Below are 20080 nucleotides of genomic sequence, written 5' to 3'. Positions count from 1 at the left end.
AGTGTCATCAGCCATCCTTATAAAGTCTCTGGCCTTTGAAATGAAACAGGAACCTGAAAAGATCAAAGATTTGATCTTGCTGGTAGCTCCCAGGGTACTTGGCTCTGATTTCTAAGATGTGGAGCTGATGATCACAGGTGTCATGTACATGGATGAAATGGATCTGTTTTATGAGTTCAGCTACATCATGATATGTCTCTCTTAGTGTAAAATGTGTACAGTCTATCTTGCTCTGTACCTGGGGGAAGCCAGCTAAATTGGCAAAGCCTACTGCCCAGGCTGCAGAACTGACCTCATCTCCGGGAAGACAAGATGAAGAGTGTAATCTGACACAAATTGCATCCTTAATAGCTTTGATACATTTGTGGGTTGAGGACTGTGAGATCCCACGTAGGTCCCCAATGGATAGTTGAAAATTACCAGTTGCATAAATATTTACCTTGATGACTACTGGGAAGGGATGTCCAATCATCACTTTGAACCAATCCTGCTACAGCAGATACTACAGTTCTGCAGTGACAGAATCCTCTCAGGTGTTTGTGGAACTGAACGTTGGTAAACTCTGAGCCTCCTGTACTTCCTCCCTCAAGGAGACCTTCAGCTTCAACTTGTTCATGTGGAGACTGTTTAGCATCTGCTGGAGGTTATTGCTGGTCCTTGGTTGGCTGGCTCATCTGTTCCTCTTTCTTATCTCTGCACCTTTGTTATAATAGCCCCTGCTTTGTCTGTATCCATTAGTTATGGTCCCAATGAACGTGTATGGAAAATATCAGAAAGCAAACACTGCTTACAAATGCGAGCAGTCTTGAATCACATCATGAGCAGAGGACAGTTTACTATTGTCCTCAACACAGTGGAATATGGAGGATTCTGAAAGTAAGACCATAGGATGCCTGTACTTGGACCTTTGACATAGTAGAACTTATGCACATATATGTGAAATATTGTTCCCCACTCCACTACTCCCCCTCCCCGACCCTATATCAACCAAAAAAAAGGTAACATTGCATTAAAAGGGCAGGTCATCAAATGTTGCAGGTCAACATGAGAGGAAAGCAGCTGTAGGCCATAATGCAGCTTATAAGACCTTAGATTGTGTTTGTGAATTGTGGCCTACAGGTGACACTTTAAAGGTCACCTATGATTACATGCTTCACAAAGATGATTAGGTTTAATTTAAAATGACTAATGATATGATCAAGATGATGGTGGCTAGGACTTGTCTTCGATATAGTTGATCACTGCATGCTGTTCCCATGCAGAATTCTGTGATTACAGCTATTTTTAACCCATGCTGCTTAAATGCCTTATTAACACAATTACCCCATGAAGGATCTCACATTACTCGCAAATGGAGTCGATTCCTTCAGATAGAGAGAAAGCACTGAATCCGCTACTCCGTGTGTGATGGCAGCTATTTTTAATTTTAATTGCACATTTGTGATTCAGATGAAAATGGAAGGTAATGCATGTTGTGCTTCACAGGACAAGTCGCAGCCTCAGATTGTTAACCTAGGTGACCTCCTGCACCACCTACCTAAAACCTGCATTCTGACCAGAGGTTTGACCAGATGCATGACTGATCTCTGAGTGTTGATCCCCAGCTGACTTACTGATAATCTAGCTATATTGGACATGAAGGACTCACCATGGCCCATTCCCTGGACTGAAATGATATTGAACCTCTGACTCAGAAATCTGCCGCGCCACACACAAGTGGCTGACTAATCCTGACTGAGGCACTGGACTGAGATTAGACACTCTGACTGTGGTGGGACCCGCTTACTGATGATTGTCTTCCTTCACTTGATTGAAGACTTTTTGCCTGAAATTGAGATGTTGCTATTTGATTAAAAGAAGTGTAATATACTTGCAGTGTACATTTTTGCCACATGGTGTGAATGTGATATTGACATAGCATGGTGCCATACAACAACATCTCCACCCCCCTTGACTATTCATTACTGCCAAGCACACAGACCACTTTTCTTTGTGTCTGTGCTAAAACACAAGTCAAGACAGAAGTATTTTGATAAAAACAGAAAATATTGAAGAAACTCAGCAGATCTGGCAGCATCTATGAAGAGAAAAACACTGTTAATGTTTTGAGTTTGATATGATCTTTCTTCAGGGCCGTGTGGCCTCAGTATTATGAGCCTGTAAGTTCTGAATGAGATGACAGTGCACAAAAAGGCAAAACAAGGAAAGGCAGAGATGCTGTGAGCATCCGAGTCAGCACAAAGTCAGTGAGAACTTAGAAAACAAGCTAAGAGGAGGAATTTCATTAGCCAGAAGGTGGCTAATCTGTGAAACTCATTGCTGCAGAAGACTGTAGAGGCCAATCATTGAGTGTATTTAAAGCAACGATAGATAGTTTCTAGTTTGGTAAGGGGATCAAAGGCTATGGGAGAAGGCAGGAAAATGGGGTTGAGAATTGGCCGTGATTGAATGGCAGGACAGAGTTGATGGGCTGAATGACCTAATTCTGCTCCTCCATCTGATAGTCTTATGAGCTCCAAGATGTTGGTAAAGCAGTAGATGTTGTGTATATGGATTTTAGTAAGGCGTTCGATAAGGTTCCCCATGGTAGGCTAATGCTAAAACTACGGAGGTATGGCATTGAGGATACATTAGAGGTTTGGATTAGGAATTGGCTGGCTGGAAGGAGACAGAGGGTAGTAGTTGATGGACTATGTTCATCTTGGAGTGCAGTTACTAGCAGTATACCACAAGGATCTGTTTTGGGACCATTGCTTTTTGTTATCTTTATAAATGATCTAGAGGAAGGGCTTGAAAGCTGGGTAAGCAAGTTTGCGGATGACACAAAAGTCGGTGGAGTTGTGGATAGTGAGGAAGGAAGTGGTAGGTTACAGCGGGATATAGATAAGTTGCAGAGCTGGGCAGAAATGTGGCAAATGGAATTCAATGTAGCTAAGTGTGAAGTCATTCACTTTGGTAGGAGTAACAAGAAGATGGATTACTGGGCTAATGGTAGGCTACTTGGTAGTGTGGATGAGCAGAGGGATCTTGGTGTCCATGTACACAGATCTCTGAAAGTTGCCACCCAGGTAAATAGTGCTGTGAGGAAGGCATATGGTGTACTGGGCTTTATTGGTAGAGGAATTGAGTTCCGGAGTCCTGAGGTCATGTTGCAACTGTATAAGACTCTGGTGCGGCCTCATCTGGAGTATTGTGTGCAGTTTTGGTCGCCATACTATAGGAAGGATGTGGAGGCATTGGAACGAGTGCAGAGGAGGTTTACCAGGATGTTGCCTGGAATGGTAGGAAAATCTTAGGAAAGGCTGAGGCACTTGGGGCTGTTCTCATTGGAGAAGAGAAGGTTTAGGGGAGATTTGATAGAGGTGTATAAGATGATTAGGGGTTTAGATAGGGTCGACACTGAGAACCTTTTACCGCTAATGGAGTCAGGTGTTACTAGGGGACACAGCTTTAAATTAAGGGGTGGTAGGTATAGGACAGATGTTAGGGGTAGATTCTTTACACAGCGGGTTGTGAGTTCATGGAATGCCCTGCCAGTAGCAGTGGTGAACTCTCCTTCTTTATGGTCATTTAAGCGGGCATTGGATAGGCATTTGGAAGTTATTGGGCTAGTGTAGGTTAGGTAGGATTCGGTCGGCGCAACATCGAGGGCCGAAGGGCCTGTACTGCGCTGTATCTTTCTATGTTCTATGTTCTATGTTCTATGTATCCTGTTTTGATGTGTGGGTGCCTATCCCTGCGTGCAAAGTAGCTCGGCAAGTTCAATGAGCTGCAAAACACAGCAAATAAATGCTGAACTGTATTATAAGTGAGTCTAAGATGTGCAATGGCTGGTGCTTTACAGATGCTAAACTTCTTGGACAGACAGTGCAGGCAGTTGCTGCCCATTGACTGGGCGCTCATATATAGGGGTATAACACTATAAAATCCTTACAGTGTGGAAGCAGGCCTTTCGACCCACTGATGAGCATTCAACGCAGACCCACAACTGTACCCCTGCATTCTCACAGCTAATCCACCTAAACCTACACATCCCTGGACACTATGGGCAATTTAGCATCACTAATCCATCAAACCTGGATTGTGGGAGGAAACTGTAGCACCCACACAGACACAGGGAGGATGTGCAAACTCCACACAGTCGCTCAAGGCTGGAAACACTGAGGCAGCAGTGCTAACCACTGAGCCATCATGCCGCCCTTCTATTGCCAGTCAAAATGGAGACCCATGGATTTGCAGCTGCTGGATACCTGTCAAGCTTTCACAGTGCACATCGGGAATTGTTGCCATCGAGTTGCTCCGCCACTTTGAAGATTAGCAACTTGCATATAAATGAGAGAAGGCTGTGAAATAAGATGTTAATGCACGTAAATAAACCCATCACTGCTTGCTAGTGAGATTCTCATCTAGTTGTTAAAACCTTGAGTGGAAAATCAGACTCTTTTCTCCTTCGATGTCGAGAATCTCATTTTTTTCATTCCTGCCACATCTTTCCGACTGACTCACTATTGCTCACATCATTAAGGGTCTGGGAAAGCTCTGCCTAAAAGAGCAGAAAAGTAAAGAAATTATGGTAAAATTTAACAGAACACTGGTCTGGCCTCATCTATAGTACTGCATTTAATTCTGGGCACCGCATTTTTCATGAAGAATGTGAAAGTATTGCAGAAGGTCCAGAAAAGACTTACAATAATAGATTCATGGACGAAGGACATCTGTTACCAGGATAGATTGGACAAGCCAGAGCTGTTTGAGTGGGTTTAAAGGAAGTTTGATTGAGATGTTCAAAATCATGAGTGGTTTGAACAGAGTAAGTAGAGAGAGGTATATAAGGGTCAAAAACCAAAGGATACAGATTTCGGAAAAATGTCAAAAGGGCCAAGTGTGAAATGCGGAAGAGGATTTTTTATATAGCGATTGGTTATGATCTGGAATGTTCTTTCTCAGTGTGTGGTTGAGGCTGATTTAATCATGGGTTTCAAAAGGGATTTGGATAATTATTTAGATAATTATGTGAGAGAAAAAAATTGCAGGTCTATGGGGAGAGGGCGGGTGAGTGGGACTAGCTGAGTTACTCATGCAGAGAGCCAGAAAGAAAGGCCAAATGGCCTTCTTTTGTGCTTTAACCATTGTGTAATTCTATGATTCTACAACAAATATTCAGTCGCTATTCTCCTTGAGCAGTTTGAAACTATAATTATGGTCTCTATTTAATATTCTAATAACTTCCTGCTGAAAAATATAGATGTCACAGAGCTGGGGCATGTTACAATCACTATTTAGAATCTAAATTGTTGAAACTAAATAGTATTTAAAAAGACTGTACACCATTGTATAAAGAATCAAAGATAGGTGGGGTAGTGATTTTGGACAGTCATGAAAAAGGTGAGGGTGTTCTGATACAGCAAGCTTTTAATATATATACACCTTCATTTAGGTTATGCAATTTAATTCAGTGCTCCATTGTTTGTTTCTCTTTTACAAGCAGTTTAAAATGCATCCATATTAAATAAAGCTTCAAACAGATTTTCAAGTTGCAATGAAAGCCAGCCATATCAACACAAAATATAATGATGACAAGAGAGATGGAAAATATCATTGAAAGCAATATTCTGAACAATTGAGTCACTACATTATAAATAGGGTTGCATCATGGTGATCACAGCACAAAATTGATGCTATATTCCATTGGTGCACCTTCATCCAGAGCATTTAGAAAACAGTAAATTTACAAACATTTGCTTTGCTCCTCCTTAATCCAGAAAAAAATCTCAAAATTTAAAAAAATTAGGGTTGGATGAACTAGTTACACCGATGATAGTATTGGCAAAAAAGAGAAAATTATCCCTGTTTTCATCCATGTTGAGATGATTCTTAAAATGTATATTCATGCCACTGCAGGCAGAGAATTTGAAGATCAACCCTTTTCAAACTTTCTCAGCACAAAACTTATTAAACAGTTAACTAACTATGAACACTGTGAATAGTATAAAATAAAATCTCTAAGAAGATAAAGCTCTAGATTTTTTTCTGTAAGACTTGAATGTAATCGAATAAAAACTGCAGGATATCAATCTACGAACACAATCTATTCAGATGGACTAATTGCATTCCACAGAACCAGTTGCCAAGGCCCTCACAGAACCATATGGCATTTAACTATTCATGTTTGTACTATTTCTTTTAACCTTCAATCCTGCTTTCAACTAGGTCTTCATTCAACATTCTTTTATAGGAACTAATTGATGCAACTTTAACTGGCTTTGATAGAAATCTACTTCACATAATCTATTTCTCTCAAAGGGGAAGAAAAAGACTGCTAAACTCAAGTTTAATTCACATAAGGCTGGTATTGTAGTCACAGAACTTTCTTATATTTGTACTATTTATGCTTTTTAGCATCATGAAGATCCATACTATACTTGATCTATTTCTAAAAATGAAAGCAATCTTGTTTGCTGAGTTTAAAATTCTTTCAACCCCACAGTATGCTTGTGTTTTCACCTGTGCACTCTCTAGGGCTTGATTCTATTTTTGAAGGGAAAATATTCAAAACTAGTCTATTCTATATTTGGCCTTCCTAATATATGTCACACAGGTTCAAAATAATGTCCTGGGTACAGAGGAATTATGTGAGACTCTGCTCCTGGATTGAAATCTGCATAGATAAAATCACAAATTAGTAATTAGAATATAAGCTGATACCCACAATTATTGACTCAGGATCCTATCAGTGAATCAGGCGGACTATTCAGATAAAACTGTGGAGTACCTTGGATTCCTCTGCATCAGATATCAGACTTTTGAGTCTCCCATGGAAGAGGCTAATTGATTGCCACACCTCAGATAAATGTGTTATGTTGGAAATGTCTTCCTTTTTTGCCAATTTGGGACACATTTCCAGTGTGGCAGGATTTAGAACTGTGCCCTTAAGTTCAAGGCTATTAACGTATTATTGGTGGATTTCTCAATCCTTACCAATGACAACAGCCAGTTTAACAGCAACAGGTTTTGGAGAAATGGCACAGTGTTAGTAATCTCTGAGCTAGCAGACAATGGTTAAAATCTTTTTCAAAATTACTTAAACATCTTTTCTTCACGCTTCCTCTAACACATCTTTCTTTCTTACTGTGCCCAACTCAACACCTACGAGGTAATGATAAAAATGTTAACAATACAGGAAAAGGATAACTTCCCTCACCTGAGTACAATATGGCTACCCATATTTATAAAGGTGTGTTGTTTGCTACCACTTGTTAGAGGGCAAGGCAAGTGAAAATTACTGGAATGATTCCTGACCCTGATGCTGTAAAGAAATCTTGGAGTGCAGGTTCATAGCTCGTTGGAGTCACAGGTAGATAGGATGGTGAAGAAGGCGTTTGGTATGCTTTCCTTTATTGGTCAGAGTATTGAGTACAGGAGTTGAGAAGTCATGTTGTAGCTGTACATGACATTGGTTAGGCCACTGTTGGAATATTGTGTGCAATGCTGGACTCCTTCCTATCAGAAAGATGTTGTGAAACCTGAAAGAGTTCAGAAAAGATTTACAGGGATGTAGCCAGGGTTGAAGGATTTAAGCTATAGGGAGAGGTTGAATAGGCTAGGGCTGTTTTCCCTGGAGCACTGGAGGCTGAAGGGTGACCTTACAAAATCATGAGGGGCATGGATAGGATAAATAGACAAAGTCTTTTCCCTGAGGTAGGAGAGTCTAGAACAAGATGGCATAAGTTTAGGGTGAGAGGGGAAAGATATAAAAGAGACCTAAGGGGCAACTTTTTCACGCAGAGGGTGTTACTTGTATGGAATGAGTTGCCAGAGGAAGTGGTGAAGGCTAGTACAATTGCAACATTTAAAAGACATGTGAATAGGAAAGGTTTGGAGGGATATCGGCTGGGTGCTGGCAGGTCGGACTAGATTGGGTTGGGATATCTGGTCGGCATGGGCGAGCTGTACATCTCTATGACTCTACGGCCCAATTTCCATTTGCATATATGCCAATTCCAGAGCTACATCATGGGAGTTACTAATGCTTTTAAAATGGCTTTGCTTACCTCTTACCCACCCAACAAAGAAAATACCAGCTGGCCATTTAACAACTCAGAAACACAGATAGAACAGCAGATATCAGGAACTCCTCCTGAGTAACATGATGAACAATAAGGCATAGTGTAAAATGTGTGGGTACTTTACTGCATCTTTTGGATCACAGTGTAGGTACACATTGTAATTAGCAGAGATGTGGAGCTGCTGAAGCTCCAAAACCAAATTAGCTGCACCAGTTTCATCTTCTACAAACCATGGCAGCAAGCATTTACAACAGAACTCCACAACTCCACTGGACCTGAAATGTTAACTTTGATTTCTCTTCACAGATGCTGCCAGACTTGCTGAGTTTTTCCTGCAACTTTGGTTGTTTATTTTTCCTCAACCTGCTTAATGTAAGGACCTAAGTAAAACCCTTGACAAAGAGATATGCTTGTCTTGCAGAGTGTTGCAGTGTTAAGAGACAGGACACAGTTATGACTGAGGTTGGAGTAGTGCACTGTATCTCTCTAGTTCCATTACTCCACTAGTCACAATGTATATTTAAATACTTTACCCAATTACCGATATTGCCAATTATATCTATATATATATTATGTTTACAATTTTAAAATCGCATATTTAATAAACAATATTGATTTATTAAAGATCAAGACTTGTTTAGTAAAGATCTAAATTGAATTAACACCATTTAGAGATTGAAATTATAAATAGTTAACAGTCTACAAAAGCACCTCTTCCACTGACACACACATATAAGCAGAAAATGAAGAACTTTCTCTGTCAAGATTAATTTTAGAAATCACTTTAGCCAAATAATGGCCAATTTTTGGAGGAAAGAAAAGGATAAGGTCTCAAGTGTTCAAAGTGACTTTTGGTTGGCATCCCAGCACATGTGAATAGATGACTTTAAGCACAGGCAACCGTGTCTGAGGCCTTCACAGACATCCATTCAAGAAACCTGGAGGAAAACTCTTTCAGAAGCTTTGCAGAAGATCAGGTAGTTCACAATGGACTCTCAAAAGGATTTTCTCAGAAAGGCAGAGTATAAACTGGGAAGCTTCTCTCTCAGTAGGCTGTATCCCATCTGAACTCCAAACAATGTCCAAAACAAAGACTGACCCTTTTCAGCCATAAACCCAGGCATATGACTTCTAACAAATCATTCTAAGCAATTAGCTAAAACCATGTGATTTCCGATAAGCATCTTAAAAAAATGGTGAGCTAATATTCTTTGAGTGAACTTTTTCAAAACACAGATTCCAGTATTTTCTGAGCCTTTTCAAATGAAGCACTGCTCACAATCCTTTAAACGTGAATCCTTAAAAATGTTCATGATGAATTATATTCATAATACAATCCATAGGCCAAGCCTTTAATTTAAATGGCTGTTTATCCGTACGCAAATCCCATTACAAATGCATCTTGTAGTTTGGCACTTCATCCTGTAAAAGGGAATACTTCAGTTATACTTTCATCTATGAACGAGGACTTGTACCCAGCAAGTTTACTCAGAGACAACTTTTTATTATCGAACAAACATGAGAAAGACTAGCATATCCTTTGACTTTCTAAAATCAAATTTGATTAAGAGTTAAAATTAAAGCTCATATGTTCTCCAGTAATGATTTAAATCAACGTCTGGGACAAAAACCCTTTGCACCCTGCAACAAGTGCTTTCAAAGTTTTTCTCAAATCACACAGAACCATAATACCACACCAAAGGTAGGTGACCAACATGTCACTGGTTGGTCCAGGGTTCAAGAAGGCATACATTTTCATATATGAATACTAAATAGTAATCACCTTATTCCAGTGCTAGAAACTAAAATGGCACCTGGCCAGTAGAAGGTGAGAAAGATACAGGGAGCAGTCGCTCAAGGGGATTAATACTGCAAGGTAATGAAAGAAAAAGCATTTAAGAGTGTGAAGGCAATGGAATATAAAGTAGGTTAGTGAGCAGGTGAATGGGATGAGAGCTCCGAGAATAGCAGGGCAATGATAGAGTGAATAGCAACAGTACTCACTGAGACCTTGGTTGCAGAGAGTTCACATGCTGTGGAAGTGTTTGAAAATAATAGCATGGAGAGAGTGAATTAGTGAAAGGTAATTCAAATGAGATAATAAGAGGGTGAGTTATACAGAAAACAATGTTAATGGATGAAATAGAAAATATGGAGAATGCAGGAGATTGCAGGAGACTGTGAAGGAGAATAGAATAGCATTTGTGGAAAGTGGGGACAGTTAGATTGGTTAAACATAATATTGAAAACAAAAGTAGAGAGGAGATAAATGGTATGAAGTTTGTTGAAAAGGCAGAAAATAGAGCTGAGTGAAGAAATGGAAATGAGATAGAATGAAGTGAAAAGCATTGATTTGAGAGATTGCATAAATGGGAAATGGTATGAGATACTCAGCAGAGAGATAAAGGAGATTGAGAAGGAGAACAATTACTCTTCTAATATTACTGATCAAATTGATAGATACATTCTGAATCATTGCTTTCCAAAATCAATGTTTATACTGTACATATACCATACTTTTGCCTAGTTAGGTACATTAGACATTTACTGAAGTTTGAGAATGGGATTGCATCTGATGTATAACCCCTCCATAAACACCTCCATAAACACCCCCATGCAACTGCCCAAGTTTACAGGTGGAGCATAGACTCCATAGCTTTAATAAAATGACTCTAATATCATTGTCATTTACACTTAGAGTCTGATTTAACTCTGTGTAAGTGAATGGGTTTTTAGTGAACTAAAATTGGGTCCTAATTACTTTATGATAGCAATTATCTGGGATTTCTGCTTCTGTCTAAATGCAAACTTAATGAAACTGTACAGTTCATGAGAAGCTTGGTTCTAGCAATGATTGCCTAGGTGTCAGGAATAATTGCAGCTTTAATGGATCTTTGATTCTGCTGCAAGTGTACACCCCAATGTTTTGTTCTCAACAAAGGATTGTTTCTCTCAAATCCATGTTCTGATAATAGTGAACCAATTCAGGAACAGTTCACAGAAAATATCTTCTTGCAAACATTCCTTTTGAGGTTTCCAGTTCAGAACTGTACTCTTTCAAGAGCAAAGTCAAAGTTAACTTTGCAGACATAGAGAAAAGGAAAAAAAAACTGATAAATCAAAATTCTCCCAGTGTGCATTACATTTGAAACTGCATCATTGTACGCAGGAATAATTGTAACATATATCGGTCAAATTTTCAAATCATATACTTAATGGAAAATGTTTCCTGGTCTAGTCTAAACTGTTGTATATGAGCTGAAATAATTTTTCAAAAATTGCTGAGAGCCATTATTATCTCAATAAAGATTGTAATGATTAACTAAAGTATATGTTGAAAAATTAATCCTTCCTTCTAACTTTGCAGTGTTGCATAATTGAGGCCATTTCCATATAGACAGGCCAAGTTAGGCCACACCACAACCATGCTCAACACACGGAATGCCTGTGCATTGCTGAAAGCAAAGCTTTCAAATTGAGCTTAGATGAAATGTAATCATTGGTTTAATTTCAGCTTGCCTTTTGTTTGTTTTCTACAGTATTGATATTTGCAGAGTGTATTTGGTCAGCTGCTTCACAATTTTTATAGACATTGGAGCAGTCTGTTGGGTTATAGTTGCACCCTAGCCCCGTGGTTCTGCCACTTATGTGGACACTCATTGACCAGACACTTAAAATATTTTGGAATGAGCATCAATGCATTGACATAGGATAGATAATGACATGAAAATATGTTTCACCTCTGTGATAGTCATTTAATACAGCACAGAGAAAAAGTAGACAAAAATAAAATTGAAAACTATGAGGATTAAGATTTTCTTTAGCTTCTACATTCCAATTGTTCTTAAAATATTTGGCAATGTCAATTAGTAACTGAGCAGAGCTAGCCAGCGAACACAATTTTCCACTCTAGTGAGTGCCCTATTGTTGTCAAACTAACAGCAGATTTCTGAGGTCATTATCATTCCCTCGTAGCTGAGCCCAGCTGCTCAGAGCTGCCGCATCTAAACTTTATGCTAAACTCTAGGTCTGCATGTAGCAACAGGGGGTTGGGAAGAAGGGATCTAGTTGCTAGCTAAAGTAAAAGATGAAAGTTAGTGCCATCTTATAGTTAATAACAAATGAGATGCAATTGGAAAATTTTAAAGAAATGTGTTTTCTGGTTTAAATTCCTGCCATATGCCTGACCCATTCCTGTAAAGAATTTCTTTAGGTTGTAGGAATGGGTAACAAACAAATCTCTAAAAAATGAACATGCGAATAGTCTGTATGAAAAAAATTAAAAGTAGGATACAGATTGGAACCATAAAGCTCACTCTGAAAAACCATGTGTTCTAGTTTGGTTTAAAACCAAAAGCTCATGAGACCTGCACGTAAATTTAATTTACTAATCTAATTCTTTTTAATTTATGCATTTCTTTTCTTCTGCATTGAGACAACTGTGAGAAATATTTGTAATTTGGGTAAAACAAAAGAACAGATGTAATGTATAAATAGCCAAATGTATATAATAATAGAGAGCTGGCAACTAAACAGCATTGATGCACTTTATATTACAGCTCTACAGGGTTCAGCAGTTTTAGCTGAACGCCATATGTGGCTTCTCAACACTGCTGCTCTGTACACTGAGGCTGCTCATGTTTTCAAAAGGTTTACAGAAGCTGATGCTATTTTGCAGTGCTAAGAGTTGTACACAACTAAGCATTTGGGGTAAGTGCTTACATTGAAGTTGATGTGGGTACAAGCCTATAAAATAACTTGGCAGGGGTTCAGCATGTCATTGCAAATCACTAGCTTTGATTAAAATAAGGTCATTGCAGCTACTGAAAGTGGTCAACATTTTTGTGTCAAAAGCTTTGGCTTTAATGAAAATAGTTCATCACTTATGATTTGCAATAACTATCCTGTTGTCAATCCCAAGAAATGTGATTCTGCTTAACATAAACATCAAGAAGATATTTGTGCAAGCCAGTTGCAGTAAACAGTTAATGCTTATTGAATGTTGTGAGTATGGAATTTTTTGTTTCAATTCAGCATTTATATTTATTTATGAGGATTTCATAAAGCTCCTAAGTGAGAAAGTACTGGACCAGATTCAGGATTTAAGTTGATCTATACAATAAACTATGTATTAACTCAAGTTCTCCCCCTGCTGGTATTTTCAATTTCAACTCCTTCAGGTTTTTTTGTTGTTATTTGGATGTGATCGTTGATCTTCATACTATCAGCATACATTGTCTATCCCTCAGGACAGTGATGCTGGGCCAACTTCTTAGATTAAGTTGAGTTGTTGGTTACTCCATTTCAGAGGTGAATTTACACACACACACACACACACACACACACTCCCAATATAGACCAGACTGGGTAAGAACAACAGATTTCTTTCCCTAGAGAGTTTGAGTGAGCCAGAAGGGTTTATTTTTAGAAAACAATCTGACAATGTTTTGGTCACAATTAATGATAGTAGTTCCTTTTTAATTCTAGATTTTATTTTATTCTTTGAATTTGGATACCCCAGCTACCATGATGAGATTTGGATCATTAGTTTAAGGCTCTGAATTATTAATCTGTGACTCCAGACCCATAGCAATGTGGTTGACTGCTAACTGCCCTCTGGACAATTAGGGATGGGCAATAAATGCTGGCCTTCCCTACAATGTCCACATCCTGTTACTGAATAAAAGAAAGTACAGGAACATAGCCCTTTTTGTACGCTATCAGCTATCTGCAGTTTAAACCGAGAGTGTATAGATGGTGAAAAACGTTCAGCAGTGTAAAATTTAAGTCTGTAATGCTAATATTTAACTCTACGACTGCCCTTAGAGGTTCAAAATGACATTAGTGTGAGTTGGTCAAATAACAAATCAATATGTGTGCAGTGAGCTTCTGCCATATTACAGTTGTCAAGTTTACGGAATTTTTAAAAATTTTAAACTGTGTCTTTAAATAAAGGGGTAAATGTAAGGTAATATGCCTGACTGTAAGCCTGAATGGTTTAATTGTTGTAAATGAAAGGAAGACAGATTGTTTTCCAGCAAACAAGGTTGGATGCAATGCTGACAATCTCTGAATTTCCCAAAATTCAAAGCCATCAGGATGTTAACAGCTATGTTATAAATTGTCCATTCAGTTCCAAGATGAAAAGGCATTAGGATTAAAAACAGCTAATCAGTATTTCTACCTGGATGCAGGTTAGTGTGCTTCACATTATCATGACGAATAGAGCTAGGGAAACAATTATTGCAATCAGGTTGCAGACTTCCTAAAAATCAGTGAATATCTCAGAGTTTTTGTCATCTGAAAGAAATGTTTGGCATTGTGAGATGGAGATTGTCTCTGGTCAAAGAGGTGCATCCTGCAGCCTTCTCATGTTTCTGAGAGATTTGCCTTATATGGCTGGAAGAAGGCAAAAGAATTAGAATGAATTAGCTGCTGGTTACTGCTTGTAAATGTCAACTTCACTAAAATTTCTAATGTCTATAAAGAGTGATATGCCCGTTGCTGAAGGACTTTGTCCTGATTTACAAAGCTTCTGCACAAACCCGAACATAAAACAAAGAATTGCAGATGCTGGGAAATCTGAAACAAAACTAGAAATTACTGGAGAAACTCAACAGGTCTGGCAGCATATGTGGCAAGAGAGCGAAGCCAATGATTTGAGTCTAGTTCTGAAGAAGGGTCACTGAACTTGAAACATTAATTCTTTTCTCTCCACACCTGCTGCCAAAGCTGCTGAGTTTCTCCAGCAATTTCTGTTTTTGTTTCTGCGTAAGCCACTTGCTTGTGCTAGTAGACCTTTCCCATGTAATACAGCATGATTTAGAGAGAATGACCAGAGATCAAACCGAACAGAGCAAGGTGCTAGAAGAAGGAGGATGAAATTGGGGAGGACAGGCTTTCCATAAGGTACAAGGTACAAACTGTCCTAGCTGAAGTGGTCATCTTCTGCACCCACAGGTACAAGCTTAGAACAGTGCAAGGCGGCATTGCCAGTCACTGCAAAGATGCCAATGGTGATGCGGGTTTATGGTTCTGGCTCCTTATCCGTGCTGTCCTACATTGTTACTCCTGGCCCACAGCTGGGCTGTCCATAAAAAAAACCCATGTATGTGTGATTCTAACAAATACAACTCAGATTTGCCATTTATTAACAGTCTCACATCTGAATTTCCCTCTTAACATTGACAACCACAGTAGGCCACAAAGCAAAAATAAAAGTCAACTTGAAACAAATATTCAGAATCAAATTTATGAATCAAAATGTACCTATTGCATATACATCTATATTAATCAACCTGTGTATTCACATAGTGCCTGTCTTTCATTTGTCTTTGCCTGTCTTCATGCTTCTATACAGTAATATCCCAATGTTTCTAGCATGATCAGTGGAAGGTATCAGTGGGGAGACCATCAATGGTCTTACAGAATGGTTTCTACCAGCTCTAGGCTGAGAACACTGGCTGCAGCCTTCCATTGGTGGCAGGACAATTTCGGTGTCAATCAAGTTGTCCAGCCTAATCCTACTTGTAAACTTTTTGTTGATAGCCTTGGCGATTACAGCACTCAATTGCAAATTCAAGTGTTTCTGAAGTGCAATGAGCTTTCCTACCCCCCTACCATCTTCTCAGACAATGAGTTCCAAACTGCTCCCTAGATTTAAAAAATCCTCCTCAGATCCCCTCCCATCCTTGTACCATTTACTTTGGTGCAATGCTTCCTGGCTATTGATCTCCCTGCTTTATGAAATAAGTCTTTCCTATCTACTCTGTCTCAGTCCATCAATAATTTACAAATCTGACTTAAATCTCCACTCAGTCTCCTCTCACTTTAAGGAAATAACCCCAGTCTGTGCAGTCTTTCCACATACCTAATCTGAATCATACATTGAATGACAAGGTTTTGCTCAGCTGTGAAGCCCTGAAACCCCGTTGAGTCCAGGTCCGTACATTCATGTTGGTAGCATTTTGAGTCAACAACGTTTGAATTAATTGAGTTTCCACTATAACATCCAGACTTTGGGTGGCTTCTACTTGGGCTCCAGTTGAAGTCCAATCAACAGCCAACAGACGATGCACCATGGCTGGATTCATAAAGTTATGAAAAGGATTGACCTCACATTCCATTCAACCCCTGTTTAAAGTTGGTACCAGTCTCCACTACGCTGCTTCACATTATACTTGGGGTTTCTTGCAGGCTTGTGAATGACCAAACATTTTATTGTGCATAGGAGGAAGTGAGGTCTGCAGATGCTGGAGATCAGAGTCAAGAGTGTGGTGCTGGTCAGGTAGCCTCTAAGAAGCTCATCAGGGTCTTTTATTGTGTCTGCCCGTTAATTATCTTCTGTAGCCTGCTTCATTATAATATGCACTGAGTCCTCTGTGGTGGAGCATGTCTAAACTGGTACCTGAAAAGGGCCTAACCCCTGCCCTGATAATGGCCACTCATACCTGATATCAGCACAGGCAGAAGCTGCCCTGCTCTTTTCTCTAAATGACATGCAGTGCCAGTATCTGAGCTGGAACTGCAAATGTTAATCAAGTGACCATGTATCTTCATCATCAATGTCCTGTTGCTCTCACATCTGTTGCTGCTCCATTGCTGCCTGTAATTGTAAAATTATTATAATCAACCCGTTCCAATGTGTTAGGCACACTTCTAAAGCAGGTGGGACTTGAATTTGTATCTCCTGGCTCAGAGATAGGGACTGTAGTACTGCACCACAAAGTCCCTATAAATAAAAATCACAAAGGAGAGCATAAATTCAGCCCTACATCAAAAGTTACATTACAGGCATCAGTACATCTGAAGTGTAACAGGCTAACCTATCAAATGGGTATCAGCCGTATTCAGGTAGCAGGATTTAATTGGTTTAACCTCTGCTCATATTGTATACATACACGTGTGTGTACATGCACATAAAATCACATTTTATATACATATTATATATATATATATACACAATAAGCAGGTTGACAGCATATAATGTCAGAGATTGTTGGTAATGTGTAGCTCTGCAACTACAAGTTAAGTGAATGGAATTTGACTTCAGTATTCTATACTTCCTGTTTTCTGAAGGAACAATTCTGAATGGGAAAAGGGACATGAATAAGATAATGGTGACACAAGAGAGGAAGGTAAATCGTGCATATTTACCCCATCTGTAACCTGTAAATCAGGTAAAATTTATGATGAGGGAGGAAATAGGGTGTGAAAGGTCACTGTAATTTTCTATGGTTTCACTCCTGCAGTTGGCCATGCCATGAGCAGTGGACAGTGATGGTGAATACTGCCTGTCCCTCACCAGTTAGCATGTGCTGCATCCAATTATGTGCCAACCGCTCCTGTACGAGAGAGAGAGAAATATGTCAAAGAGTATGATGCAATGTGTTTGGGTGATGTCTGTCAAGATTGAATAATTAGCACTGTGTGCAAACTGTGAGTTAGAGTGAGAAGTTTGAAGCATTCAGTGTCAGAATGGGCGATAGAGATATGTAGTGTTGACTTGAGAAGAGTCTGAGACTAATGTTGTGGTTGGTGAGATATGGTATTTGAAGATGAATTTGCTGACCTTGTCCTTTTGTGGGAGATCATTGGATATGTGAACTTTTGTGTTTAATATATCCAGCCCTTCAGGGCTTGGTTCTGCATTTGCCATAACAATCAGCTGGTTCCTGTGCCTCCACCATCCATGACACAGCAGTTCTATTCTCCTCTGCACCTCTTGGTTGTTTGGTGAAATATTTGGAAATCAGTAAATAATATTGTTTTTGCTCATTAAATCATCTTGTTAGTGATGTGCAAGGTATCATCTCAGTTGGTTGACTTTGTCATGTTTTCATATTGCAAAGTTGTGAAGGGTTATCATCAGAAGAGATTGATCACATATAAATTAAAAGACATACCTTTTGCCAGCTTTCATTTTAGTTATTCTGGCTGGACTACTTTTAGATTCATCCAAGGAGATCAGTCTTCATTACATGGAATGGCATTTGGTGGTATGAACTGTTTAGATGTTTCGCTTTGCCATTGTCCTTTGCAACAGGATACAATTTTATCTTAACTATCTGGATAAATTGGCATAGGTGGGCAGTGCCTGACTCAAATGGCATATTGAAACAACTACACATACAGTGACCTTCAACATTAACTCCACCTTCTCTCCACATATGCTGCAAGATCTGCTGAGATACTTCAATAATTTCTGTTTTTGTTTCAGATTTCCAGCATCTTTTGTTTTTTTTTGTGTTGATTGATATAATGATTAGGTGTCACTTAGTCACCTTGTTACAGACAAGAGGGAGACATGAATTGAATTATTTTGTTTTTCATCTCATCTGTCCAGAAGCAACCTCCTTTTCATTTTCTTTTGCTTTGAAATAGGCAGGGAATGTTTCACCCAAAACCCTTTGTTTGTGAAGCCCCGTTTCTAAATGACCCACAACAACCTCTCTTTACAGTTAGGATTGATTTGTTCATGCAGTCAAACCTGGGAATGATTGTCACAATATGTATGCACACACACACACACACACACACACACACAAAGAAGGAAAGAGTTCATAATTAGGATTAATCCATAACTTAAAAGATATGGATACTACTTTTATGTGATTTTTGAGAAGTCGTGAAGATCCATGTTCGGTGGCATTTCTTTTCTGTGGTTGTCCCAGTTCAAGTGGGTGAGGTCGGCTAAATTTGCAGAATTCCTTTTAAAGCTGGTGAAGGCACAGTGAGGTAAGGTTGGTGTCCACATTCCCAGCAGATACAAAGATTCTTTATAGGGTTTTGAGGATTTGAGATTTGAGGCAGGTTTAGCTACACCTGGAATCTGGCTGTCATGTTGATTGCTAGATTTTTGCAAACTAGCTTTCTGATTCAATGTCAGCAGCAAACTAATAGTGTCCATACACCAAAGTTAACCTTTCCAAGAGTGAATGGGTGGGGGCAATTGGTCATGTGACACACCCAATTAAACTTTAAGCATCAACTCAACAATTGGTTCCTGTCTCTCTTGCTAGGGGTCGCAAGTAAATAACTGGACTTAAAGCGCTGCCTGAAATAAAACAAGGTTATGTTTTAGGTGAAACTGAGGACTGCAAATGCTGGAGGTGAGAGTCGAGAGGGTGGTGCTGGAAAAGCGCAGCAGGTCAGGCAGCATCCGAGGAGCAGGAGAATCGATGTTTCGGGCAAAAGCCCTTCATCAGGAATGGTTAGGAATAATCAGGAAGGTTATATTTTAGTTTTAATCCATGATCAACCCTTTGTTCATTGTATGACATAAACGGGAAGCTGTCAGCACTACTTCAGACATAATGATTTCAGTAGCATTCCTGTCTCAGTATAGGCTGGAAACAGTAGCACCATCCATTCTCTCATGCTAGTCTGACTGCAATTTCCACACAATGCAAGGCTGTGAAATTCCAGGAGGGTGCTCTAAGCTTGGAAATTATAGTCCATTTGCTTCAATGGCAGTATCCATGCTTTAATCCAGCAAATTTAATTTTAAAATTTTGACAGGAAATTACAGATTTTAAAAGAGTTTCTGACATTCTTCTGGTGCACAAAGAAAACAAAAATGAATTCTATTTCATTGTTTTTAACTGGTTTTCCTGCTGAAATTAAAAAGTAAACACCTCTACGTTCATTTGCTCATTAACTCATTAACAGCTATTGTGGTTCAACTTGAAACATTAATTTTGTCTTTCTCTCCAGACACAACATTTTCTGTTTATATTTCAGATATCCAGTATTGTAGTATTTTGCTTTTATTATCAGGTACAATGTCCTGTTATATTCTGTGTGTTTACATGATGTGGTGCCGGTGTGGACACTATCCTTTCCTGCAAAGTGAGTGATTCTTTTTCAGGTTAAAAGGCTGCAGGAGAAAACTCCAATGCAACAACTTGACATTGTTTAACAGAGGGTTATGCTTTGTGCAGAAGCATGGCATTAACTTTTTTAAATTACTCTTGACACTGCTCTGTCCTATCACCTATGAGTTTCATTTTTGC

The 20080-nt window shown here is 39.1% G+C and overlaps 1 protein-coding gene across 5 annotated transcripts in view; it reads left to right on the top strand.

Annotated features, from left to right (window-relative positions):
* Nucleotides 1-20080, top strand: part of znf536 (zinc finger protein 536) — a 576486-nt gene that overhangs the window by 296707 nt on the left and 259699 nt on the right. The gene's annotated exons all lie outside the window — the stretch shown is intronic.

Source organism: Hemiscyllium ocellatum, chromosome 17 (assembly GCF_020745735.1).
Source record: "Hemiscyllium ocellatum isolate sHemOce1 chromosome 17, sHemOce1.pat.X.cur, whole genome shotgun sequence".
NCBI classification, from domain to species: Eukaryota; Metazoa; Chordata; class Chondrichthyes; order Orectolobiformes; family Hemiscylliidae; genus Hemiscyllium; species Hemiscyllium ocellatum.
Note: the sequence above shows the minus strand (reverse complement) of the source record. Positions and strands in the feature narration are given on the sequence as shown.